This window comes from Heloderma suspectum, chromosome 3, assembly GCF_057233095.1.
Source record: "Heloderma suspectum isolate Gila_16-S chromosome 3, 16-S_ref, whole genome shotgun sequence".
NCBI lineage: Eukaryota > Metazoa > Chordata > Lepidosauria > Squamata > Helodermatidae > Heloderma > Heloderma suspectum.
Genome location: NC_139460.1, coordinates 187,075,423 through 187,102,064, shown reverse-complemented (window position 1 = coordinate 187,102,064; position 26,642 = coordinate 187,075,423). Strand labels below are relative to the sequence as shown.

Below are 26,642 nucleotides of genomic sequence, written 5' to 3'. Positions count from 1 at the left end.
AATAGCTGAAATGACATATTGATGTTGATGCTGCTTAAGATGATGTGCAAGGATCTTACTAGGATGCTCACCATTTCCCCAAAATTTCTGGCGTAGACCGGTCAGAGCAAATTCCACCTGTTGTGAAAGAATAATATTCAACTCATGCTTAGTATTCTGTAGCTCTTGATAGAGTTGTGCTGTGGGGGAAGTGGCAAACTGAGTTATAAGAGATTTCAGCTTCTTATTTAACTACATCTGTTGAGTTTTTTTAAGCTTCTTTTGATAAGAAGCATAAGAGATAATTCAGCCCCTTATAAAAGCTTTACTAGCCTCCCATTCAATGGTGCACGAACCTGCTGTACCCTCGTTAATATTGAAATATTGAAATACTCTGTAAGTTCAGCTAACAGGGATAGGCCTGAGTCCTTTCATGAAGTGGGTCCTTTCGTGAAATTAAACTGAATCCTACGGGGAAGGGAGATGTAATGTTGGGGGTAACAATGGACGTAGGCGCATGCACTGCAATGGAGAGAACAGCGCTGATAGCGCCCAATAATAGTCTTCAGACACATGTAGGAAGAAAGCCAGACTATGAAGCACATGGTCTTCGATGTCTATATACTAATGCCCAGAGTATGGGAAACAAACAGAACGAACTTGAACTCTTAATACAGGAGGGAAATTATGACTTGATAGGTATAACTGAGACTTGGTGGAATGACTCTCATGACTGGAATACAGCAGTTGAAGGATATAACTTGTTCAAAAAGAACAGGAGGAACAGAAAGGGAGGCGGGGTTGCACTGTATGTGAAAAATACATATCTCTGCACAGAAATACAGGAGGAGGAGCTTGGTAGCCCCATCGAGAGCATCTGGGTTGAAATAAATGGAGCAAAGAATAAAAGGAACCTGGTGGTTGGAGTCTACTACCGGCCACCCAATCAAGGAGAAGCCAAGGATGAAACTTTTGAAAAGCAAATAGCCAATGTTTTAAGGAAGCATGATGTAGTAGTAATGGGGGACTTCAATTTCCCCGATATTTGTTGGGAGACAAATTCTGCAAAACATGGCCCCTCCAGGAAATTCCTGACTTGTGTGGCGGATAACTTCCTCCTACAGAAAGTAGAGGAAGGAACTAGAGGATCGGCTATCCTTGACTTGATCCTAACCAACAGAGATGACTTAGTGGATAAAGTAGCAGTTACAGGAACTCTGGGGGAAAGCGACCATGTTGTACTTGAGTTCTTGGTTCTAAGGGAAGCAAAAGCCGAGTGTACTCAAACGCGTACCCTGGATTTTAGGAAAGCTGATTTTAATAAACTCAGAACAATGATCAGTAAGGTCCCATGGCAAACAATGCTAGCGAGAAAAGGAGTCCAAGATGGGTGGGAACTTTTAAAAAAGGAAATTCTCAAGGCACAATCACAAACAATTCCAACAAGAAGAAAAGGTGGAAGACAACAGAAGAAGCCAATGTGGCTTCACAAAAAGCTTAGGGATGACCTGAAAACAAAAAAGGACACATATAGGAAGTGGAAAGAAGGCCAAGTAACAAAGGAAGAGTAAAGGCAGGTAGCACAGAATTGCAGGGATGGCGTCAGGAAGGCTAAAGCGGAGAACGAGGTGAGATTAGCGAGGGATGCTAAAAACAACAAAAAGGCTTTCTTCAGCTACGTGCATAGTAAAAGGCAGAGGAAAGAAATGGTTGTTCAGCTATTAAATAAGGATGGCAAAATGATAACAGATGACAAAGAAAAGGCAGAGGTGCTCAATTCCTACTTTGGCTCAGTCTTCTCCCAAAAGAGGGTCTATGACCCCCCTGGCAAAGGCGAAGTACAGGCTGAAGGGGCAGGATTGCAGCTTGAGATCGACAGGCATATGGTCAAGGAACACCTCATTACTTTGAATGAGTTCAAATCTCCAGGGCCAGATGAACTGCATCCTAGAGTCATAAAGGAACTGGCAGAAGAACTCTCAGAACCGCTGTCTATTCTCTTTGAGAAATCATGGAGGACCGGGGAAGTGCCAGATGACTGGAGGAGGGCTAACGTTGTCCCTATCTTCAAAAAGGGTAAAAAGGAGGAACCTGGGAACTACAGACCAGTCAGTCTGACATCAATCCCTGGGAAAATTCTGGAGCAGATCATAAAGCAATCCATCTGGAAGCACCTTGACAACAATGCCGTGATTACTCGAAGCCAACATGGATTTGTCAAAAACAAGTCCTGCCAGACAAATCTGATCTCATTTTTTGATCAAGTCACCTCCCTTGTAGACCGTGGGAATGCTGTAGGCATCATATACCTCGACTTCAGCAAAGCTTTCGACAAAGTGCCCCATGATATCCTGATGAGCAAACTAGCTCGAAGTGGGCTAGATGAAACAACGATCATGTGGATCCACAGTTGGCTACAGAATCGGACTCCAAGAGTGCTTCTCAATGGGACCTTCTCAAGCTGGGGAGAGGTAACGAGTGGGGTACCGCAGGGCTCAGTCCTGGGCCCAGTGCTCTTCAACATTTTTATTAATGACTTGGAGGAGGAGGTGCAGGGAATGCTGATCAAATTTGCAGATGACACAAAATTGGGAGGGATAGCTAATACTTTGGAAGACAGAAACAAAATTCAAAGTGATCTGGATAGACTGGAGTGCTGGGCAGAAAACAACAGAATGGCATTTAATAGGGACAAATGCCAAGTTCTGCACCTAGGAAAAAGAAACCAAATGCACAGTTACAAGATGGGGGATACCTGGCTCAACCACACTACGAGCGAGAAGGATCTTGGAATTGTCGTCGATCACAAGCTGAATATGAGCCAACAATGTGATGTGGCTGCAAAAAAGGCAAATGCTATTTTGGGCTGCATTAATAGAAGCATCGCTTCCAAATCCCGGGAAGTACTAGTTCCCCTCTACTCAGCACTGGTTAGGCCTCATCTGGAGTACTGTGTCCAGTTCTGGGCACCACACTTTAAGAAGGATGCAGACAAGCTGGAGAGGGTTCAAAGGAGGGCAACAAAGATGATCAGGGGACTGGAAACAAAGCCCTATGAAGAGAGACTGAAAGAACTGGGCATGTTTAGCCTTGAGAAGAGAAGACTGAGGGGAGATATGATAGCACTCTTCAAGTACTTGAAAGGTTGTCACAGAGAAGAAGGCCAGGATCTCTTCTTGATCATCCCAGAGTGCAGGACACGGAATAATGGGCTCAAGTTACAGGAAGCCAGATTCCGGCTGAACATCAGGAAAAACTTCCTGAGTGTCAGAGCAATACGGCAATGGAACCAATTACCTGGGGAGGTGGTGGGCTCTCCCACACTGGAGGCCTTTAAGACGAGGCTGGACAGCCATTTGTCAGGGATGCTCTGACTTGGATTCCTGCATTGAGCAGGGGGTTGGACTCGATGGCCTTGTAGGCCCCTTCCAACCCTACTATTCTATGATTCTATGATTCTATAAGTCAGACCATAGTCAAGACGAGATGCCCTTTGTAAGGTGTGCTGGGAGTTCAGTCAGGGCAAGTGTCAAAGAGCACAGAGCAAATTCCACCACGACTGCGAAATCTGCTGAGGGGCCCACCCTCGGGCCTCTTGCCCATGGACCCAATGGGGCCAGGGCTACTTTCAGGGCACTAGAGGATCAGGGGGTAGCTATGGGAAAAGGGATGGTGCCCGGCTATCTGTGAACACCCCCAATTTGGCCACAAGCCCTAAGAAATAGTGAGCCAGGGATGGAGGCAGGGGCGTTGGGGATGGCAGACACACCGATTATTCTAGATGCCCTTTGCCCCCTCCTAGACTGCTATCCAGACACGAAGGCAGCACATTATCTATGGGAAGGTTTCACACAGGGTTTTCACATCCCATTTGCAGGGGAACGTATAGCCACAGATGAACCAAATCTTAAGAATGGTAGGAACATGCCAGAAGTGGTGGCAGCCAAGGTAAAGAAGGAATGCAAGGCCAGCAGGGTGGCTGGCCCCTTCTCCACACCTCCAATACCGAATCTCAGGGTTTTACCAGTAGGAATTGTGCCCAAGAAGTCCCTGGGAGAGTTCAGACTTATCAATCACCTATCATACTCCAAAGGGGCCTCCGTCAGTGATGCCATATCACCGGAGCTCTGCTCGGTTTGGTATGCCTCATTTGACCAGGTGGTAAGCACAGTGAAATCTTGTGGTAGGGACACCGTGGTGGCCAAGTGTGACATACAGTTGGCCTTCAGGCTGCTACCAGTGCACCCACAGGACTTCAACCTGCTAGGTTTCAAGTTTGATGACCACTGGTATGTGGATAAGGCCATGCCAATGGGATGCTCAATAGCCTGTGCAGTGTTTGAAACATTTAGTACCTTCCTGGGATGGGCAATTAAAGCCAGGGTAGGTTGCCCTCAGGTCGCACACTATCTGGCTGATTTCCTCTTTGCCGGGGCTGCAAACACGGGTGAATGCCCAGCTTTCTTGCAAGCCTTTCAGGGCCTGGCCCACAAGTTAGGTGTCCTGCTGGCACAGAATAAAACCGAAAGACCTGTCACAAAACTGTTTTATTTAGGCATACAGTAACAGGGTCTCCCAGCCTGCCACCAGAGAAGCTAGCTGTCCCGCAGCACATGATAGAGCTACAGCTGCAGTGTCAGAAATGCACCTTGAGGGAAAAGCAGAGCCTTCTGTGGTCACCTGGCTAGGTCAACAGCCAGAATCCCATCACCACACCATCATCTGATGGGAGAAGGCCCATAACATTTAATCTAGCCCAGCTGTGCCGTAAGACCGACAAGCTGTGCTGGTCCAGGTATGAAGCCAAGTTATTCAGGGCAGCCTTCATCTTGGCCCTTTTTAGAGCATTATGGGTAAGTGAATTGGTGGCCGCATCCAAGTCAGATAGCTCCAAACAGGCCCTAGATGTCCAGGATGTGACAATACCGTCACAGGGCATACGCCTTAAGACCAGACGTTCAAAGACTGATCAAAAGGGGAAGGGCCGGCTAGTTCACCTCAGGGGGTACCAGGCAGAGGGCCCTTGCCCCCTGAGGGCAGCTAGGACTTTTCTAGCTGTTGGCCAAGGAGCCCAGGTCCATTCTTTATACATCAGGACCTAACTCCACTCACCAGATACCAACTAGCGAGCATACTATGGGGTTGTATCAGTGCCTTGGGCCTCCCACCCCAGGAGTTCAGCTCACATTCCTTCAGGATTGGGGCAGCCGCATCTGCAGCTGAGTGGGGAATGCTGGAGACTAGAATACAGGCAATTGGTAGTTGGAAGTCATCGACCTTCAGGTAATACATTCGAGTAAGGGCCTCTCTCATTGATTTTATCTGTTTTATAGCTGCAGAGCACAACACCATATCAAACTGGATCTGTGGGCACAGCATTGTACATTGGACATGGCAGCACACATTATGGAATGGATTGGGCATCAGCTTAGGTCTACATCAAGGGATAAAGCTGACCTGGCTGTGCAGGAGGGGCATGCTCTGGGACAAACTGAAGCCAATGGTGTTAGGACACGCTGCAACACACAGCCACCCTGATGCCATCGTCATACAATTGGGTGAGAATGATCCAGGGGCACAAAAAGGACTGGATTTGAGACAACCTGGAGGTGCAGCAGCATCTGCCAGGTGTGACCATATTATGGTCAGAACTGCTGGGGAGACACATTTGGTGGTGGGCCAAAGACCTGGCAAAAGTAGATGTGGCCAGAAGGAAAATGAACAAGGCCATGCAGTGGTTCATGGAAGTCATAAGGCACCACAGCATCACATTTAGCCGGGAGGAGCTGTACAGGCCTGATGGCGTGCACCTCTCCAACATGGGCAATCAGCTTTGGTTAGATTATATCCAATATGGCATCAAAAATTGGCTGCAGCTGTAATAGGTTGGCGGCGAGGTGTGGAAATGGTGAGACACACCTGCCTCTTGTGGCATGATATCAATTTGGAAGGGAAAGTGGGATTGCGGTGGGATCCCCTTAAGGGATCTGGGTGGGTGTGGCACCAAGACCAGGCCAGCGTGGTGGCTGCAGGCATGCCACATCCAGGGTGGAGGGAAAGGGTTCACGTTAGCAGTCTGTGCCATGGTGGGCCTCTGACCCTTCCACCCATCACCAGTGCTCCTGGCAGGTGGACCAGGAAGGAATATCAGGCAGCAGGCAGGCTAACCTATGGGGGATCCATGCCCTATGCCTCCGCCAATCCTATTCAAATCAATAAAGTTGTGGCCAATTTAATAACACCTTTAAGTTGGTGTCTGTGGTTTGTTCCTTTCATCCGCCACACCGACACAATTACATGCTGCACCACACAGTATACCCCGACTTCAGCAAAGCTTCTGACAAAGTGCCCCATGATATCCTGATGAGCCAACTAGCTCAAAGTGGGCTAGATGAAACAACGATCCGGTGGATCCACAGTTGGCTACAGAACCGGACTCCAAGAGTGCTTCTCAATGGGATCTTCTCCAACTGGGGAGAGGTAACGAGCGGGGTACCGCAGGGCTCAGTCCTGGGCCCAGTGCTCTTCAACATTTTTATTAATGACTTGGAGGAGGAGGTGCAGGGAATGCTGATCAAATTTGCAGATGACACAAAGTTGGGTGGGATAGCTAATACTTTGGAAGACAGAAACTAAATTCAAAGTGATCTTCATAGGCTGGAGCGCTGGGCAGAAAACAACAGAATGAAATTGAATAGGAATAAATGCCAAGTTCTGCACCTAGGAAAAAGAAACCAAATGCACAGTCACAAGATGGGGGATATGTGGCTCAACAATACTACAAGTGAGAAGGATCTTGGAATTGTTGTAGATCACAAGCTGAACAGGAGCCAACAATGTGATGTGGCTGCAAGAAAGGCAAATACTATTTTGGGCTGCATCCATAGAAGTATAGCTTCCAAAACACATGAAGTACTAGTTCCCCTCTACTCAGCACTGGTTAGGCCTCATCTGGAGAACTGTGTCCAGTTCTGGGCGCCACACTTTAAAAAGGATGCAGACCAACTGGAGAGGGTTCAGAGGAGGGCAACAAAGATCATCAGGGGACTGGAAACAAAGCCCTATGAGGAGAAACTGAAAGAACTGGGCATGTTTAGCCTTGAGAAGAGAAGACTGAGGGGAGATGATAGCGCTCCTCAAATACTTGAAAGGTTGTCACAAAGAGGAAGGCCAGGATCTCTTCTCGATCATCCCAGAGTGCCGCTTTGGAATAATGGGCTCAAGTTACAGGAAGCCAGATTCCAGGTGGACATCAGGAAAAAATTCCTGACTGTTAGAGCAATACGACAATGGAACCAATTCCCCAGGGAGGCGGTGGGCTCTCCCACACTGGAGGCATTCAAGACAAGGCTGGACAGCCATCTGTCAGGGATGCTTTGACTTGTATTCCTGCACTGAGCAGGGGGTTGGACTCAATGGTCTTATAGGCCCCTTCCAACCCTACTATTCTATGATTCTAAGTAATGAGGAAACCTTTCAGGCATACAGTACATACTAGCACTTCATGCCGGTTGGGCAATTTCCTATATTCTTCAGGGCCCTGTCTGGGAGCGTGAAGGAATAAATAGAGGGTTTAATTTGTACGCCAAGGGCTATTCCTCAAGCAGAACACAGGAGCAACAAAGGCAACCTGTTTTTCAAGTGAAGGCCAAGCCAAAAACACTGCAACTGGGATGGTCCTCCTCTCTCGGAAAGCCATAAAGTTCTTCTTTTGTTTCTGCCTTTCGCCGAAAGAGGAGTTAACTCTATGTCTTGTTGCAATGGTGATGCCCCACAGGTCTGGCATTTGCCCTGTATGAACTGAGTGTGCACCCTAGCAACAAGCAGGGATTCTGTGCAAACAGATGGATCTACAAATAGAAAGTATTCTCTGAAAGCTTGAAAACTACAGCTGTATGGTATTAGACACCCTGAACATCTTATGTAATTGATATTGTTCTGTATACATTTGTCCAATTCAGTATTGGATGTTACATCTGTGCAGACAATTGCTGCACATGTCATGTCATGTCATGACATGTGTGTAGAATTCTTTTGTATTTTATAACAAGCGTGTGTTTCTGAAACACAGGTGATAATGATCTGTGACACTATCTACACATCTTGTTAATTCAGGCAACATGGGTATAGCCATAGAAAGTTATAGAATACTATAAACAGCCATATGTAGAGGCGAGGGGGGGGGCAGGGGGAGATATCAGAAGTACTGTTCATGTACCACTGTTCATGTACCAAAGTGCCCACCTGACATTGCATATAAATATAATAAAAGCCATGCAGTAACATTGTACACGTGTGTCCTTGTAGCACATGTTCATATGCAATCCCATAACCACACCTTCACTTGTTTACAACACTGGAAGCTTGTTTTGGGGCACAGCAAGGAGCTGCAGCACCTTTTCCAGTTGCTTGGTTATCATTTAACCCACATAGCACTATTTAGGGTCCTCCTCTAATGTTCTACTTCATGGAGTTGACTGCTTGAAGTAATTTTTCATCCTCTTGCTTTTCCAAGAGCAAATAAGTATAGAGAGAAAGATTCTTGTTCACCTGATAGAATGGGGGAAACAGGGGAATTCTTTAGTCACAGTCCTTAACCTGAGATACACTAAAGGCCTATAGGTTAAATTCATACTAAATTAAGTGAAGGGTCCTAGCTTTTCTCAGCTCAGTAAGAAGTTCTAACATGCCCCCGCTTTATCACTTTTTTAAGTTAACAAGAAAGACCATGCCTGTTTTGAAAAATTAGAAGACTGATTGGTGTCCTCTAGCTTTTTAGTTCTCTTTGTTTAGGCCCCTCACCTTTCTGATTACCTGATACATATTTGTAAGCAGAAACAGCAACATGGCAGGCAGGTATGGTATAAACAAGTGACAAAAGACCTTTAGGCTGCACGCCTATACACACTTACCTGGAAGTAGGCACTATTGAACATAGTGGGACTTACTTCTAAGTAAACATGCAGAAGGCTGTTCCCTGCTTGTGGGAACTAGTGTCAATTCTTCGATGCGCTCTCCAGACGAGAGGCCCAGCTCACTTACCCATATTCCTTCTGGGGCTTATCAATCCTCTCAGCAGCCCTAGTTGCTATTCTGCCATAACGTAGTTATTGTTATGGTGCATGTCCCTCCCTCCTGCTGCCCGGTAGATGCTACACCCTGGCTCCTCCTGTCTGTGTACAGGAAATGCTAGGAGGAATTCAAAAACTCTGAGACTTGCAGTTCTTGAGGGAGCATGTCGAAGGAGCACAGGGAGCTGCCTCATACCAGCCTTCCCAAATCTGGTAACCTCCCAGTGGGGGGGCTGCCTTTACATGAGGCACTTATAGTGCACTTGTGACTGGCCATCCATGGAAATTTGCGGGTCCATCACATGATGCCATCATCATCCAGGACCCCTGCTGTGCTGTCCCTGGCAAAAGGTGTGGTAAAAAAAACAACCCACAGAACAGTTTAAGTGAGTTATTTAAATACAATGGGGTGCACTGCCACTTTTCAGCCACGAGATGGCACTGTTTCTCATTGAAAGATATAGGGGCTGATGAGAAAGGACATTTGGTTGGGTTCCTTGCCTAATGAGCCAATTCTCATGGCACCAGGGGGATGGAAGAAAATGCTCCAGAGGAGGAGATTTTCCTTTAATGTAGAGATGTCCTTGGACTATAACTCCCAGGATTCCTGCCCATGGGCCATGGTGGCTGGGGCTGGTGGGAGTTGGTCCAAAGCATCTGGAGGGCAGCAGATTGGGGACGGCTGCCTTATAGCAAGTCGGACCACTGGCCCATCTCTCTCAGTATTGTCTTCGCTGACTGGGACTGGCTTCCCAGGGGTCCAGGCAGCAGTCTTTCCCAACAATTATCCGAAGATGCCGGGAATTAAGTTTGGTATCTTCCACATGTAGAACATGTGGTTTACTTACTACTGAGCCATACCCTAACCCTAACCCTTGCATAAGGAGGCACACATCTCTCTCTCAAACTACAAGTCCTCAAGCTTCCTGCACAAGCTTCTTCTTTTTTCTTTTGCTTTCTAAGTAACTATTCCGGACACAGACTTATAAAAACTAGATTGACAATTTCATTGTCTGGAGACTAGATTTTCTTATTCTTTTTGAGGCCATTTGGGCTTGTTTCTTTGTCAACCCTGGGGTGGAAACAGTGGAAAAATCTGATTTAGCTGTGTTTGGGCAGCAGAGTCCTCCCCAACCTAAGAAAACAAAAGGTAGCAAGAAAACACAGAAGTTAGTGCTTTTTCTAATTCAGTTCTTATTTTATGGGGAAAGAAAGAATTAGTCTTTAAAAATTGCCCTACCATTATGAAAATTTCATTTGTAATACATTTGGATTAATCAAGCTATTCTGTTTGTTCTGCCTCTGCCGCGAAACTGCCACACTGGCAAAATATAGTGCCTTATAAGGAAGTCACGAATGCCAAGGATGTATCATGCAAGAGCACGTGACTAGCTTTCTGCACATGCTTGAGTGTTGAAGGGCGATGCCTGTTTCCTGCTTCCTTTCCAGCTAGACAAAGAAATCAGTAAAGTGCAGGCGCGAGCCACCAAAGACTTTGTAGATAAGCCTCTGAATCACACTGCCTAGGGGCCGTTCTTGTTTTGGTGCACTAGCCCCAAAGACTGCCATATTCTGCAGAATAAAATGGTGTTGGACCAGATCTCTGCCTCCTCTCATTCTTGGTGAACAATTTGATAGTCTACCAGGAATACGAACACAGTTCTTGTAACAGTTCTGGCGAGCTAGACAGGAGATTTTCCTGTGTGACTCCGGAGCTGGGCGGATGCCGGATCAACCTAAGCGGAAGGCGCCCCAAACAACGTGTTGGTTCACCGTGAGGACTTGAGGTGGCTGCTGCCTGGTAGCCCAGCCAACAAAGGACTCCTGAAGAGATGAGGCGAGTGACGGTCTTCGGAGGACGGGACGCCGTCTGCAGTCTCTTGAAGGCTGAGCCACAAGGTAGGTCAGATCCGTTTTGTCCAGGTCATTTGGGAAGTGAAAACCTCCCATTCGCAGTTCAACTGAGCCTCGCTCTAAGCGGCAGTTGACAACCCAGGTCCGGCAGGATGGGAGCAGGACAGTCCGTGGAAGAGAAGGGCCAAGATTCATTAGGATGCATGCTTAGGAATTTTAAGTTGTTCAAGCTAGATTATGGTGTTAAAATGACAAAAGAAGAGCTCATAATATTTTGTAACAGAGAATGGGTGACATTTGGTGTCTAATGGCCGACTGGGGGAAGCTGGGAAAAGGATGTTGTTTCTAGGGTTCATGTTAAAGTGACTGCTGATGGTCATTGGGATCAGTTCCCTTATATTGATGCTTGGCAAACATGGATATTGAAAAATCCAGATTGGATAAGAAAATGTAAAGGTCAGTATTGTAAAATCATGATGGAACACTCCGAGGCGAAATCCAAAGTCCCCGTTCTCCCTAACTCAGACCCCATGGAAGGAGCCTGGGGACTGGGAGACCCCGCCCAAGGTGCTCTGAGTCTCCCTGGTCCTATTCGGCCTGTTAGGATGGGAGGGGAGGTTGCTGGGGAAGGGAGGGGTTTCTCCCAGGAGAGCTCATCTGTTAGTTCTGTGGTTACAGCCCCGCGTCTCACTTCCTCCGTGCCGAAAAACCCTCCACCGTATCCAAGTTTGTAAGAGGAAGCAAGAGCAGTTGAGAAAGTTGTAAATTCCGAGGAAAGGGATGTATTTGAAGCCTTACAGACTGTGGCAGAATCAGGAAACAGAAAGGAGATTTTAGATGCAGTAGAAACAGTCGCAGACGTATATTTGCCCCCCTCCCGCCATTTGAGATCAATGGCTAAAAAGGGCTTATATGGGTGCAAAATGACAAAAGTAGGAAGACAGCTCCCCCTGTGGGAAGTGGTTGGCCCTGACGGATGGACTTTTGTTTATGTGCCATTCACTACATCTGATTTGTTTAACTGGAGAAACCAGAATCGGTCCTTAAGAGAGATCCCCAGAAAATGTGCAGGCTATTTGAGTCTATTTTTCTGAAGCCATAATCCTACTTGGGGAGATGTACAAACCATGTTGAATGAGCTTTTGACTCCAGATGAAAGGAAGATGGTAGAAATGCAAGCTTTAAGGCAGACCCAGATAGAGAATGGAGCAGGCGGTAGGGAAGTTGGAGAATTCCGCCATGGACTCCATTGAGGCCAGATTCTTTAGAATCCGGCCCCACAGAGTCTGTGGCGGAATGGGGCAATCCCCCCTGCCACCTTGCAGAATCCTCCCGGGATGGAGCCGACTTGGTGGCTCCGGCGGCAGCTCTGGCAGTGGCGGTGGCTCCGGGTGGTCTTCTGGCTGCTGCCGCGCTGCAGCCGCAAGTGGCAGCTGCTACACCGGCCTCCATTTGCGTCCCTGCCAAGCCGTGATAGGCTACATAAGTATCTATGTAGCCTATCACGGCTAACGCAGGGATGCAAATGGCATAGCAGCTGCCATTTGCGTCCCTGCGGTAGCCATGATAGGCTACGTAAATATATAGTTTTTACTATCACTGTTACGGTAGCCGCCATTTGCGGCTGCAGCCCAGCAGTGGATGGAGGTCCAGCTGTGGGTGGCCCTGGCCAGTGGCTCTGCAGAGTTGCCGTGGAGCGGAGCCAGCTGGGGAGGACTCTGGGAGGGTACGGAGCACCTCCCCCCCCACCGCGGATGGCCCCAGCGGAACCAGGTAAGTGTTTCATACACCCCTAGCGGGCGGCCCGCTCCCAGCTCAGGCACTACCAGACCGGGAGCCGGATTGGCAGGCTGGGTCAGATGAGCTGATCCGCTTCAGGTGGCTCATTTTACATGGAGTTCAGACTGCCATCCCCAAGACGATGAATTTAAGCAAATGATATGAGGTCCGGCAGGGACTGACTGAAGACCCTAGCGCCTACCTTCAAAGGTTGTTTGATGCGTTCCATCAGTATAGTGATATTAACCCTGAAGTTCAAGAGAATATGCGGATGGTTAACATGCTGTTCATTGCCCAAGCAGCAACAGACATTAAGAGAAAGTTGCAGAAGATGGATGGAGCAGCAGCAATGCCCCTGTCTCAGTTGGTGGAAATTGCTTATAAGGTGTTTGTGAATCATGAGAAAATAGAAAAAACAGAAGCAGATAAGAAAGCCAGGCAGAATGCAGCTCTGATTGCAGCGGCAGTTACACGGTGAGTGCCCGATTGGGCAGATAAAGGCTGGAAGATGTCTGTGAGAACCTGACAGAGACAGAGTGAAATTTACAGAGAGGTCGCCCAGGTTGAAGCGTCACAGCTAGACAGCTGAGCCGTGCTGCTCTCTTTAGTTAGAAGCCTTGCTGAAAGGCTAAAGGCCCTTATCTGTTGAGAAATCTGGAAGGGGTGTAAGGTCACACCTTCCCCTTTTGAACTGATGAAGGGACAGAGAGCCTTTGCTGGAAACATCCCGTCTTCATTGCCCAAAGCCTCCTCTGTTTGGATCCATCATCATTTGGGCTTTTGAGAGACACTCTGCACATGGACTGGAACTTTGGATTGTCAGAGACTTGCCATGGAAAGTACTGTGAGGCTTGTCATAGCCTTGAACTCTCGTTGCTGTGGATTATGTGTCTGTGTTTGTAGTCAGCTCAATGTGCAGCAGGCTGAGTTTGAGCTGTGACTTTTAGACTTCCCTCTGCCAGAACTCATGCAGTGTGGAGTTGCCGATGCAAAAATAGTGGCCTAGAACTCTTTGCATGTGTAAGCGGGCCTTCCCCTGATTTTGATAAGCCCAGCCAGAGGAGCAATACGATTGCTGAATATGCTCCATCATGCCTAACCATGCAAGAAGTGTTTTCCTGTCATAGTGTTAGATTTAAATGAAAGTTTGTTGTGTGTATTTTACGATTTCTTAAATGCGATGTGGTATTTGCAAATGTTTTTACTGTCAGTTGCAACTCCAAATGACACTGAGTGTGGTTCCCAATAGTTGATGTTAGTGCCACCCGAGATAGACAAAGACAAAGACAAAAGCAAAGACAAAGGAAGTGTGAAGAGAGATAGAGAAAGTGGCAGACCGACAGAGAAGGGGAAAAAGGCTTGAAGAAGGATTTTGGAAGTCGGAAGTCATTTGAAGAAGGATGAATGCGCTTATTGCAAAGAGAAAGGGCACTGGCGAAAGGACTGCCCGACGCTGAAGGGGCAGAAGAGGGGGCCATTATGGCCATAGAAGGAGAAGAATCAGACTGATGGGGACCAGGGTCTGGAACCTCCACCTCGAAGAGCTGGTTGGCTCTGAAAAACCCTCATGAGTTGCGAGCATTCCTTGGACTCACTAGATTTTGCAGAATGTAGATACCTGACTATAGAGGGAAGGCGAAGGCCCTGTATGAAGCTTTGACGAAAGAAAATATTACCCACTAGAAGTGGACAAATGAAATAGAAAATACTTTTCTTGAGCTGAAGCAAGCCTTAATATCACCACCTGCTTTGGCCTTACCAATTGCCTTGACCTGAGTACGATGCACCCCCAAGGGAAGTGTTAAATTGACACCTTTTAAAATGTTATATGGGCCCCTGCCTCGGATATTACCTATGGCTGTTAGCTTAAATGTAAATGTAGAAATAAGAGCTTTAGAGATTCAAGAATATGTTACTGCCTTGCAGTCTGTTTTGCCTTGTCTTCACAGGTTCGCGGCACAACACCAGTCCTTACCGTTAGACACCCCAGTGCATAATTTCAATCCCGGTGATTGGGTGCTGATCCAGTCCTAGAAAGATGAACCACTTACCAAGAAGTGGAAGGGTCTGTTCCAGATCCTACTCACCACTCACACCATCGTGAAAGTCGCTAGAGGAAAGTAGTGGATCCATCATACCCGAGTAAAGACATCACCTTCACCAGAGAGGGTCACACCAGAAGCTGACCCACCTGAAGGCCACCATTAGAGTAGCGAACCATTAGAAGGACTCAAGTATTTGTTCAAGGGAGAGGTTTCTCCTAACACTTAATCATGCATATTATTCCTTCCTTCCTAAGTCTAGTTGTCTTAACATTCCCCACTCAGGTAAAAGGAAATTGGTTTAAGAGGCATGCCGAGTCTATGTTTATGACTGGTGTAGTTTTATTTGTTATGATACTATTAATGATGGTTTGCGCCTTTAAGTGTGTAGTCCACTGCTGGGCCAAAGAGAGGTATGGGATTTGAGAAAAGCCTTTTGAGGGAGGAGTGTTATGAAAATTTCATTTGTAATACATTTGGATTAATCAAGCTATTCTATGTTTGTTCTGCCTCTGCCGCGAAACTGCCACACTGGCAAAATATAGTGCCTTATAAGGAAGTCACGAATGCCAAGGATGTATCATGCAAGAGCACGTGACTAGCTTTCTGCACATGCTTGAGTGTTGAAGGGCGATGCCTGTTTCCTGCTTCCTTTCCAGCTAGACAAAGAAATCAGTAAAGCGCAGGCGCGAGCCACCAAAGACTTTGTAGATAAGCCTCTGAATCACACTGCCTAGGGGCCGTTCTTGTTTTGGTGCACTAGCCCCAAAGACTGCCATATTCTGCAGAATAAAATGGTGTTGGACCAGATCTCTGCCTCCTCTCATTCTTGGTGAACAATTTGATAGTCTACCAGGAATACGAACACGGTTTTTGTAACACTACCAATGAAAATGCAAACACAGTCCATTTTTATTATCCCGTATTGCAGGATGGAGGGCTGTGGCTGAGAGAGTGGCATACAACAGGCCTGGAGTGTAGTTTACTGTTAATTTGTCAGGTTAGAGGCTGAGATAGTAGTGTACAACAACCCTGCAGTATAGTTGTCAGCACTATAGATAGTGACCCCGCTTCTGGTTAAATTAGATAGCCTCTTTGAAAGAAGCCTCTTTGAAATTTGTGGAACATATTACTCATGATTAACTTAAGTCATGTTGTTTTCAATTGAATTTAGGGTGCTTCTATTTTCAGTGAGCAATCACCCTGCCTCATTTATGGAAGTTTACAGGAGGAGGGAGCAGACGTACATCATTTTCTCTTTGTAACTCTCCCTTGTTTTGCCACAGTTTCTTCTGTCTTTTTTCTCCCCCCCTCCCACTACCAAATCCATTAAAGAGGGAAAGATAGGATAGCTGCAGAATGCCTTTGGTTTGATAACTGGAGGAACTGTTCATCTGGAAACACTCCTATGCACAACCAACTTTAGCTGGATTGTGGCCACTACCTTTACTGACTATTATGATTCATGTGGAATTATATTTTCCCCATTTGCTGCAGTTGGAATTATTTATATATATCCAATGATATTTATATATATCTTGGTGGAGTGCCAAGAAAGTAAATAATTGATTCTAGTCCCTTCCCACCAATATTACATGATTAGGTATATGAATCCATAGTAATACTCATGGAAGGCATTACTCCCACTGTTATTATATCACCAGCATTATATACAATCAAAAACTGCTCAAATACTGGAGGGTTTGGATAGTTTCTATAGGTGAAAAAGCCCTTTCTTTGTCTTGCATAATTCCTGCTCACACAGACATTATAGGCCCCACCTCAATTGGAGTAATATAATATAATTCCATTGTATTCAGTGCTAATACAGCAACTGGCATAAGATGTTTAAGGGGCAAGCCAATCCAGAGTTAAACCCAGGTCCAACTTGGTCTGTGGAATGGAGAAATGACTCGGGTGGTTGCCACGATCACACCCAAGCGTCCTCTCCCTCAGAGCAGAGCCCAGCCAGCTCCTTGGTATACACCCAAGTAGGGATGTACGAATTGTGCTCATTCCATCCCGCTTGACTTTCACAGTTGGCGTCCTCTGTCCCGTCCCGCTGTCCACAACCCCCCAAAATACTGTGTGTGCATGTCATCCTTCTTCGTGTAGTGATTGCTGAATTTTTGCACCCCACCCACCCCACTTTCTACCAAGACATTGGCACTCAAGTCAACTCATGAGCAAGTGTTCATCTGAGATCTTGGAGATCTGGGTATAGTCCACTCAGCCATGGAAGCTCGCTGGGTGACTTTGGCCCAGTCAGAAAGCCCCAGCCTACCTCAGTGTTGTTGTTGTGAGCGTTAAATGGAGAGGAAGAGGCTAATGTGAGCTGCCTTGGGTTCCTTGCGCTAGGAAAAAAGGTGGCATTTATGCAATGCATCAATAGAATAAATAAATACCATGGCATTGCAAATGTAGAAATGGGGTGACTAGAAGTGCAATCCTGTGCATGTTTACAGAAGTCCAACAGTCCCCATCACACCAAAACTGTCAGTACTGTATAATCTGCCTCCCTAATTATCCCCTCATCAGTAGACCTTGTGGTGGGAGGACAGAATCAGTGGTTCTTATGGTAGTGGGGATGGTGATAGACAGATCAATCAATGACTGTGGTTTTGTTCACTCACCACATATATAAAGGCATTCATTCTGTTACTATGACATCCCACAGCTGCGCATCGTGCCTTGCTGGTGGAGGAGGCACTGAGGGCCGCGGAGAGGGAGAGGAGAGAGGAGGAGGAGGAGGAGGAAGAGGAAGAAGAGGAGGAGGAAGAGGAGGAGGAGGAGATCGAAGAGCCAGCAGCAAGAGGAGCAGCATCTGTGGAAGAAGGCCACCCTTTCTTCTACAGATGAAGCCCCTCCTCTTGTGCTCCTGATGCGTCTGATGAGAGACATCCAGAGGCTCAGCAGGACCTGTAAGTAGTACTACAGAATGGCACCTGAGCTAACAACTCTGCCTGCAAGATGCATATTACCATTGTGCTTTATTCTTCTCTATCTACACACAGGTGATGACCTTCAAAGAAGGGTGGAGGCCATGGAGCGGGAACTGCATCCTCCTCCTACGAACTGAGGCCTGCAGCCAGCCAGTGCCCAGCCCAATGTTACAATTGTTTCTGTGTTTTGTTTTGATCTGTTCTGTTTGTATATAAAGTTCTTTCTAAAAAAAAGGTAACAATTCCTTGGTTCAAGTCCACAGATATAATTTTTTAAATCTAGATCATTGTACACAATGATCTCTGTGTTTGCTTACTGTTAACCACAACAACAATGCTTTCCCAGCCAAACAAGCCCAGCTGCTGTAAGTTTCCCTCATAGGGAGATGGTCAGTCAGCATCCCTGATGTTATGAATGAATGCATTCAAGACTAGGCTGGACAGCCATCTGTCAGGGATGCTCTGATTTGGATTCCCGCATTGAGCAGGGGGTTGGACTCGATGGCCTTGTAGGCCCCTTCCAACCCTATGATTCTATGATTCTATGAAGTATGCTTTGTTTTACGTGGAGGTGCATATCACGTACATGTAAACTGGACGCATACCAGAGGGATCTTTTCACATAGAACTCTCGGTGCTTAGGAAAACCCAGAAGCTGAGGGAGTCCAGAGAGAGACCACAACAAGGTCGTTGAAAGCAATTCCTTGATTTATGAAAGAATTTAAAATGAATTAAAAGCACACATCAAGAGAATTAGAACTATACATACATTTGGGGAATCAGAATCATACTAAAATTCAGAGGGGTAAAGATACACATATACAGTCGATAGTGAAGTACACTGGGATGCATAGAAAACTCTGTGTGTGTGTAGTAGGGATGTACGCTGTTGCATAGTCCACCACACACAGTCGGGCAGCGCCACTGGACTCTGCATGTGAGTTATTATAAAGCTCCGCCACATATCGCCAGTGCTTTGGGCTCTGCCCAGGCCAGACAGGGACTGCTTGTTTGGACAAAGTTCTGAGGGACACCTGTGAACACACTCACAATTATATCATTCTGCCTCATTGTCCCTCAGAACTCTGGCTCACATTAGCAGCAGTATCATCATCCCAGGGGTCCTCCTCGTCACTTGATGACTGCTCTACTCTGCTGACAGCTGCTGGTGGTGGAGGGAGGTGCTCCTTGGGAATCCATCCCCTGTTGGAGCATATGAAGGCAAGGGTGGAGACATGTTCTGGTGTGAGTCTGCTTCAGCGGGTGGTGACAATGTTGCCAGTGGTGGAGAAAAGCCTTTCAGAGGCCACACTCGAGGGAGGGCAAGATATATGCCAAATGGCGACTTTGGTCAGATTTGGCCAAACGCCACATTTTGTCTCCCAGTATAGGAGAGGATCGCTCTCTGGGCTGCTCTGTGTTCCCGAGAAACTCTCTCTGGCATAAGTTTCCAGTTCCTGCATAGCCACATCATAAGCTGATCCTTTCCTGGCTGCTTTGGCACATTCCCCCTGCCTGCTCCCACTTACACCGAGCTCCACTGCCATTGAGGAGTACAAGTAGAACTTTCGACAAGATGTCCCTGTGTCTGTATGTTGTGTTGGTGGTGCAGCTGCTGTGGCATCATCATCGCCTCTCCTGCTGGTGATGGTGCTACTGCTGCAGATATTATCTTCAGGGGAGGTAGTAGTCCTACTAGCCTCACTCTTCCCCAGCTCCTTCTCATCCAGCACATCTCTCTGGCAGCACTCCATGACTTTCTCTGTCAAATAGGTTTTTACACTTTGGAAGTCAGGGTTCTGGTTTGGCAGCACCGCCCTTGTTGTGCTATCCCAGAACCGTGGTTCAAGGAATGCAGCAGCAACATATTTCATTTCCCCCCTCATCGAAGTGATGTGTTTGTTGGTGCCCAGCTCCTGCAGAAGGAATTCAGCAAGCCTAACTGCAGGATTGGGGACTTGACTGCCTACAGCACTGGTGCGCTCACAAAGCTCAGCATGGCGTTTTCTCAGCACCCCCTCTATAATCTTCAGCACAGGTAGAACTTGGCCCAGTGTGGCATAGTCTGCACTCAGTAGCATTGTGCATTCATCGAATATGTTTAAAATGTCCACCAGGTCTTGCATCCAGAGCCACTAATGTGGTGTGACAAAAAAATTGGAGTGGTGTTGTTTCTCAGTAATGTAGTCGTTTATAGCTGATCTCTGCTCACAGAGTCTCTGAAGCATATGCAATGTGCTGTTCCACCGTGTGCACACATCCAAAATGAATTTGTGTTCTGGAAGGCCACGGCTACGTTGGATGGCGCCGATTGCCTCCATTGCAAATGGATAGGGCCACCTTAAGTAGCTTGCCTATTTTAGGAGATGCGTTGCTCAATCCGGAACGCACCACAAGGTTCAAACAGTGCGCAACGCACTGAACGTGGTTTAGCTGTGCGATGCGGGCTGCTTTTAGGTAGTTGGAGGCATTGTCTGTTGCTACACAGCCCACTGTTAGATTTAAGGGGGTCAACCAGGACTAAACAACACCACTGATGCTACTGCTGATGTTTTCTGCTGTGTGTGTCCCTGACAGCATTGTGAGGGACAATGTCGCTGTTCTACGACTCAGTCAGCTGCTCGCACTGATGGATACCCATTGTGTGGTGACACACAGATAAGACTTTGTTTGGTTACTTGTCCATGTGTCACTCGTTAAATGTACACTTCCTCCAACTGCACATTTCAAATCCTGTTGGAGTACCCTTCTGATTTCAGAAGCCAGGGCTGGAATGGCTATGCCACTAATGTAGTGACGAGAGGGGACATCCCACCAAGGGCACAATCTCTTCATGAAGTGCACAAAATCTTCATTTTCCACCAGGGAGAAGGGAAGCATACGTTTTGCAATGAGCACTGTCAGGTCCTGATTCAACCTTAGTGCCTGGACGCTGTCAGAGGGGAATTTCTGTGTCAGTGTGAGGCATTTCTCCATTGACACCTGCCTCTTAGCGAAGCTGCCTTCTGTGCCCTTCTCACCCGGACCACTTTGCGTGAGGTCTTTGGAAGATGAGGCAAAGGCGGTACTGTTCTTTTTGGATGGTTGTGGCTTCCCGTTACTATCTTTGGGCACAAGAAGCACATGATGCACCTCCATGTGTTGCCTCATGGCAGACGTGCCCACTCGTGCACAGCCCCCTTCTTTTCCTAGCCGCACACGGCTTCGACAAATATCGCAAAGCACGACATAGCGGTCGTTCTCTGCATATTTGAAGAAGTGCCACACATAGGAGCTCACCCTGCCACCACCATTTCTTCTTTGGGGAATGGGGGTATCGGTTCCAGATGAGATGGCATCGGGAGCTGCACGTTTCCGCTCATCTGTGGATGGTGTTGTTGTTGGTGTTGTTGATGGCGCTGACCAGTGCTTAGCAGCGGATGTTTGTTCCTGAGGTTTGGGATTGCTCCCAAAGAACCCAGAAGGCTGGAAGTGGAAAACAGAGTCAGACCCAGTCTCAGCAGGGACATCATTGATATAGAAGGGCTCCTCATCATCTTCGCTGTCCGGATCACTGATGACACTAAGTCCTCCGGCCTTTTTTTCAAAATCGCATGAGCCGCCACCCACGAGGTGATCATCAGCAGGCAGCTGTGGACCTGGTTCACCTGTCCCACTTCCGCTGTCTGATGCAGGGAGGACGGTTGTGGGCGTCTCTGTAAAGATTCAAAATAGATAGAAGCAGAGTTTCATGAGAAATGCAACTTTTACACATGAGTAATAGCCAAGAGAATAAAACTGTGTAGTTGTAGAAATCTATGAAACATAGCTTGGAATTGCGATCAATCAACATGACACAAGGTGCAGATGTAAGCTACTACTGCACTAGCTAGCACTGCAAAAACACATGACACAAGGTGCAAAAAAAAATGTACTGTACAGACTTCGAAACTCAACGAGAGTTATCTAAACGTGTCCTCACTGGTGAAAGTCTGAAAAGCATGGGGGAGGAGATATCTGGCTGCCTTGCAAGGTCCACTCCTTTGCACCAGCTCTATTATACCACTGTGTGGGACTCAGCACCTACAGGGCTGGCCCAAAGCGTTTTGCTTCCTGAGGCAAAGGATAAAATGGCACCCCTCCATCCTACATAGAGCGATAGCTGAATCTTACTTGAACAGTGACAATGGGAGAGCCTCTTCCACCACACCAGAGGACAACAAGCTGGCTGAGGAGGTACAAGGCAGTCTGAGGAGCACCCACAGTTCTGTGCCCCAGTCGCTGCTACCTAATGATAGAGCTGGTCCTGAGCACATACTTGGCAAATCCCACTGCCTTTTTCCAGGGTGCATTTGTGGTCCCCCAGGAGCAGTGCCTGATTAGTCAGGCCCTCTTTTAAAAACCATCCTCAGAAATGTAATTGCTTAATCAATTCACATTGCAGCTCTAGTTAAAAGAGATCAAGCCCAAACAAGACAGCAAACTATGATGAATGGCTTTGGAAACAAAGCAAGAACAAAACACTGAAGTGTTTTCCCACCAAAAAGGTGTATTGTTTGAGAAAGTATTGCAGTTCTTTTAAAGACTTGGGGTTTTCTTTAGTACTGGAGTACCATGTAACATTTAAATAATATGAAATATGTTCACAGCAATGAATATGAATGAATGTAAAACAGTCGTGTATGTTTTGTTGTGTTGAAGAAGAAGATCCCTTCCCCAAATGCTCCCCTCCAAAGGTTTTGGACTTCAACTCCCATCAGGCCCAGCCAGCATGACCAATGGTCAATAATGCTGGGAGTTGTAGCCCAAAACATCTGGAAGGCTGCAGGTTGCAGAAGGCTAATGTAGGGACTATTCAAATATTCGAAGATTTTTATTTGTATCCAGATATTTACAAGCACCTGTGATGACAGAGTCTTACCAGATTCATCCTTTGGAATGACGTAGATATCTTGACTTTCATTCCGCTGCTGTAGAGTCTCCTTGGGAACATTTTCATCCGCTTTGGAGACACTGCCCTTCCGCTCACCATCCATGAACTTTCTTCCTCTTCCTCTGGAGTTGTGGCCGGTTGTGCCTGGGCCACTTTCTGTAGCGGAAATTGGTGGTGTGCGCTGCTTACGGGTGCGGGGTGGGCTGGGGCTGGGGCCGCTGTCGCTGCTGGTCACACCTTGGGCTTCCTCATCTTCCATCTAATTCTTAAAATACCGCTGAAATACAACCTCAGTGGTATATGTTCTCGCCGGGCGTCCACGCCTCTTTTGAGTGCTGGATTGACCACGGGTTCCTCTTTTCTCCATGTTCATGTCTCTGGGCAGAAGGGGACATAAATGCATGTGGCAAAGCTGAAATCATGTGAACAGCCTACAATTGCAGATATGGTGCAGTGTAGAAGTAGTTACCCACCAATCCAGCCATCCAATGCTAACTAAATAGGGGCATATTGTACAGCAGATTAGGCTGAAAAGCCGAGGATGGAGGATGTAGTCCATCCATGCGGCCTGAAAAACACAAGCCTACAGTACACACAGGATGCTGGAGGATGGAGTCCTTCCCAGCAGGCCTAACAAAGGCTGCTGGAGGATGCCTTCCCAGTTCCCCCCGCCCCAACCCACTCAGAAACACTAAGTACATAGGGGCACATGGAGTTGAAAAGCACGTGGATTAATCCTGGAAAGCCCAGGAGGATGGAGGATGGAGTCCTTCCCGGCAGGCCTAACAAAGGCTGCTGGAGGATGCCTCCCCAGTTCCCCCTGCTCCTCCAACCCACCCCAAAATCACTAAGCATAGGGGCACATTCAGGTAAAGTAAACATACCTTCACTGTAATAAAGGTTGAACTGCAGTGCTGTAGAACGGGGGAACACAGAAACACACTCCTTGCAGCTGCTGGAGACGGACACTCTGTCTGCAGCAGCAATGCCTCTGGTCTCTCTAGTCTGGACTCTGGAGTCTGGACTGGAGCAACGGAGGCTGCTGGACACACCGCCGTCCTATGTGAAGGCGGGATAAATGGTCGATGAGTTCCCTCCCCTCAATGACGTTATCTTCCTGGTGGGGTGGGGGGGTGGCCTGGAGGGATCTCGCTCACCTGACCTCACCTGACCTGAACCTGACCTCACCTTCACACACAGACAATAAAAAAAAAGATGAGGCTACGTGCAGTTCGTGACTCAGCCTCAGGCAGGCTACGTGCACTTCGTGACCCTGTCCCTCCCAGCAAAAGAAAGCCGCATCGTAGCAGGAAACTGCATATTTATTAGTTTCGTAAAATCCCTTTCGCCATCTTTCATCCTGATTTGCGAAGTTTCCTTCGTAAATACCTTCGTAAAATTTTCTGCAGAGAAAAAACAAAAGGACCACGTGAGCTCCGGTTCGAGTAGACCGGGGTGCCCCGTCCAGGGGGAGGGTTCAGCGGACCGAATGTGTCTGAATTCGGTCCCATTTGACTTTCGAGCAGATTTCTCTGACATCCCTACACCCAAGCTGAGGGCAATGAAGCAAGAGGGGAGACGGCTAGAACACAGGTGCTGAGTGATTGGACACAGGTAAGAGCTCACTATCGAGCCTACTCTGTGGCGGTGAGGGTGGCAAAGAGACAGTTCTTTTCCACCAGCATTGCATCTTCTCAGTGTCGTCCAGCAGACCTTTTCCGTGTGGTTCGCGGCCTGTTACGTTCTGGACAAGGGAGAGAGACGGTGGAACCCTCGGTTGCTCACTGTGATGAGTTTGCGCAGCACTTTGAAGATAAAGTCACTCAGATTTGGCATGAATTGGACACCACGATTAATGCAGTTCCATTGGTAGAGGCGTTCAGAGCACCATCTGGTCCAGTTCTATTGGATGAGTTTCAGTTATTGAGGCCTGAGGATGCGGACAAGGTGCTTGGCCAAGTCCAGTCGACCACTTGTGTGCTTGACCCTCGCCCTTCATGGCTTATTACATCAAACAAGGAGGGGATGTCCGGCTGGGTTCAGGAGGTTGTAAATTCCTCCTTGAGAGAGGGAGTGATGCCTGCCTCTTTAAAAGAGGCAGTAATCAGACCACTCCTGAAAAAGCCTAACCTGGACCCGGAGGATGTTAACAATTATAGGCCAGTGGCCAACAACTCTTTCCTGAGCAAGGTGCTTGAGTGGGTGGTTGCAGGACAGCTCCAGGCACTCTTGAATGAAATGGATTATCTAGATCCATTTCAATAGGGCTTCAGGTCTTGTTTTGGAACTGCCTTGGTTGCCCTGTGGGATGACCTCTGCTGGGAGAGGGACAAAGGGAGTGCGACCCTGCTGATTCTCCTGGACCTCTCAGCAGCTTTTGATACCATTGACCATGGTATCCTTCTGGATATGTTGTCTGGGTTGGGAGTTGGAGGCACTGCACTGCAGTGGTTCCGTTCCTACTTGGATGGCCAACTCCAGAATGTGGTGCTGGGGGATTATTGCTCTGTGCCATGGCAATTGTGCCATGGGGTTCCACGGGGCTCTGTTTTATCCCCCATGATGTTTAACATCTACATGAAACTGCTGGGGGAGGTTATCCGGAGGTGTGGGCTGAGGTGCCATCAATATGCGGCTGACACCCAGCTCTACCTCTCTTTCTCATCAAACCCAGGTGAGGCAGTGGCTGTTCTGAATCAGGGCCTGGGCACGGTAATGGACTGGATGAGGGCCAATAAACTGAAACTCAATCCAGACAAGATGGAGGTACTGTTAGCAGGTGGTTCATCTGCCTGGCTAGGTGGTATTCAATGCTATGTATGTATGTATGTAATCTATGCACCCACGTAAGCATACCACACACACACACACACATATATATATATATACAGTCAGGACAAGAAATATTGGAACAAGGATAACTGTTTTGGCAGTTGTCCTCTGTATACCACCACATTGAAGTTGAAAGGAAACACACCCAGATGGGAGCAAAGTCAGGACTTTCAGCTGTAATTCAAGGGGTTGGACAAGAGTGGGGCACCAACCATTCAGGAAGTACAGCCAGTGGCATACCCCCCCCATGGTTGGTGGCTCATAAGTAATGGAACGAATGGCTAACAAGCAGCTGCATGGCCAGGTGTGGCCTGTTTCATGGGTACCCCATGACCAATCAAGCAGATAAAAGGCCTGGAGGTGATTCTGAGAGTTACATTTGCATTTGGTAGCTGTTCACTGGAACTCCCAACATGAGGTCCACAGAGGTGTCCATGAGAGTGAAGGAAGCCATCATTAGGCTGAGGAAACAAAATGAACCCATCAGAGAGATAGTAAAAACAGTGGGAGTGGCCAACACAACAGTTTGGAACATCCTGAAAAAGAAGGATTAACTGGCAAGCTCAGCAACATCAAAAGGCCTGGAAGACCACGGAAGACAACTAAAGTGGATGACCACAGAATTCTGCTCATGGTGAAGAGGAGCCCTTTCACAACATTTAGCCAGGTCAAGAACGCTCTTGCGGAAGTAGGCATGTCATTGTCAACATCTACAGTCAAGAGACGGCTTTATGCATGTAAATACAGAGGCTTCACAACAAGGTGCAAACCGCTGGTAACGCTCAAGAACAGACAGGCCAGATTAGCCTTTGCCAGCAAACACCTAAAAAAGCCTGCTCAGTTCTGGAATAAGATTCTTTGGACTGGTGACACCAAGAGTAACTTGTGCCAGAATGATGGGAAGAGAAAAGTATGGAGAAGGAAAGGAACAGCTCATGATTCCAAGCATACCACATCATCTGTCAAACATGGTGGAGGCAGTGTTATGGCATGGGCATGTATGGCTGCCAATGGAACCAGGTCACTGGTGTTTATTGATGACCTGACTGCTGATAAAAGCAGCAGGATGAATTCTGAAGTGTATAGGGCTATACTTTCTGCTCAGATTCAGCCGAATGCTGCCAAACTGATAGGACGCTGCTTCATATTGCAGATGGATAATGACCCAAAACATACAGCAAAAGCTACCCAAGAGTTTCTCCAGGCAAAGAAGTAGGATGTTCTTCACTGG

General features: G+C 47.4%; 1 long non-coding RNA gene across 2 annotated transcripts; it reads left to right on the top strand.

Annotated features, from left to right (window-relative positions):
* Positions 1 to 10,451: 10,451 nt before the first annotated feature.
* On the top strand, positions 10,452 to 17,893 carry LOC146350541 (uncharacterized). Of its 2 annotated transcripts, XR_014788862.1 has the most exons (3): positions 10,452 to 10,949; positions 17,403 to 17,646; positions 17,740 to 17,893. It is a non-coding gene; the product is annotated as an uncharacterized LOC146350541 (long non-coding RNA). The 2 variants fall into 2 exon arrangements; XR_014788863.1 differs by lacking the exons at positions 17,403 to 17,646; positions 17,740 to 17,893 and adding an exon at positions 12,986 to 13,959 and having other exon boundaries at positions 10,521 to 10,949.
* The last annotated feature ends 8,749 nt before the right edge of the window (positions 17,894 to 26,642 follow it).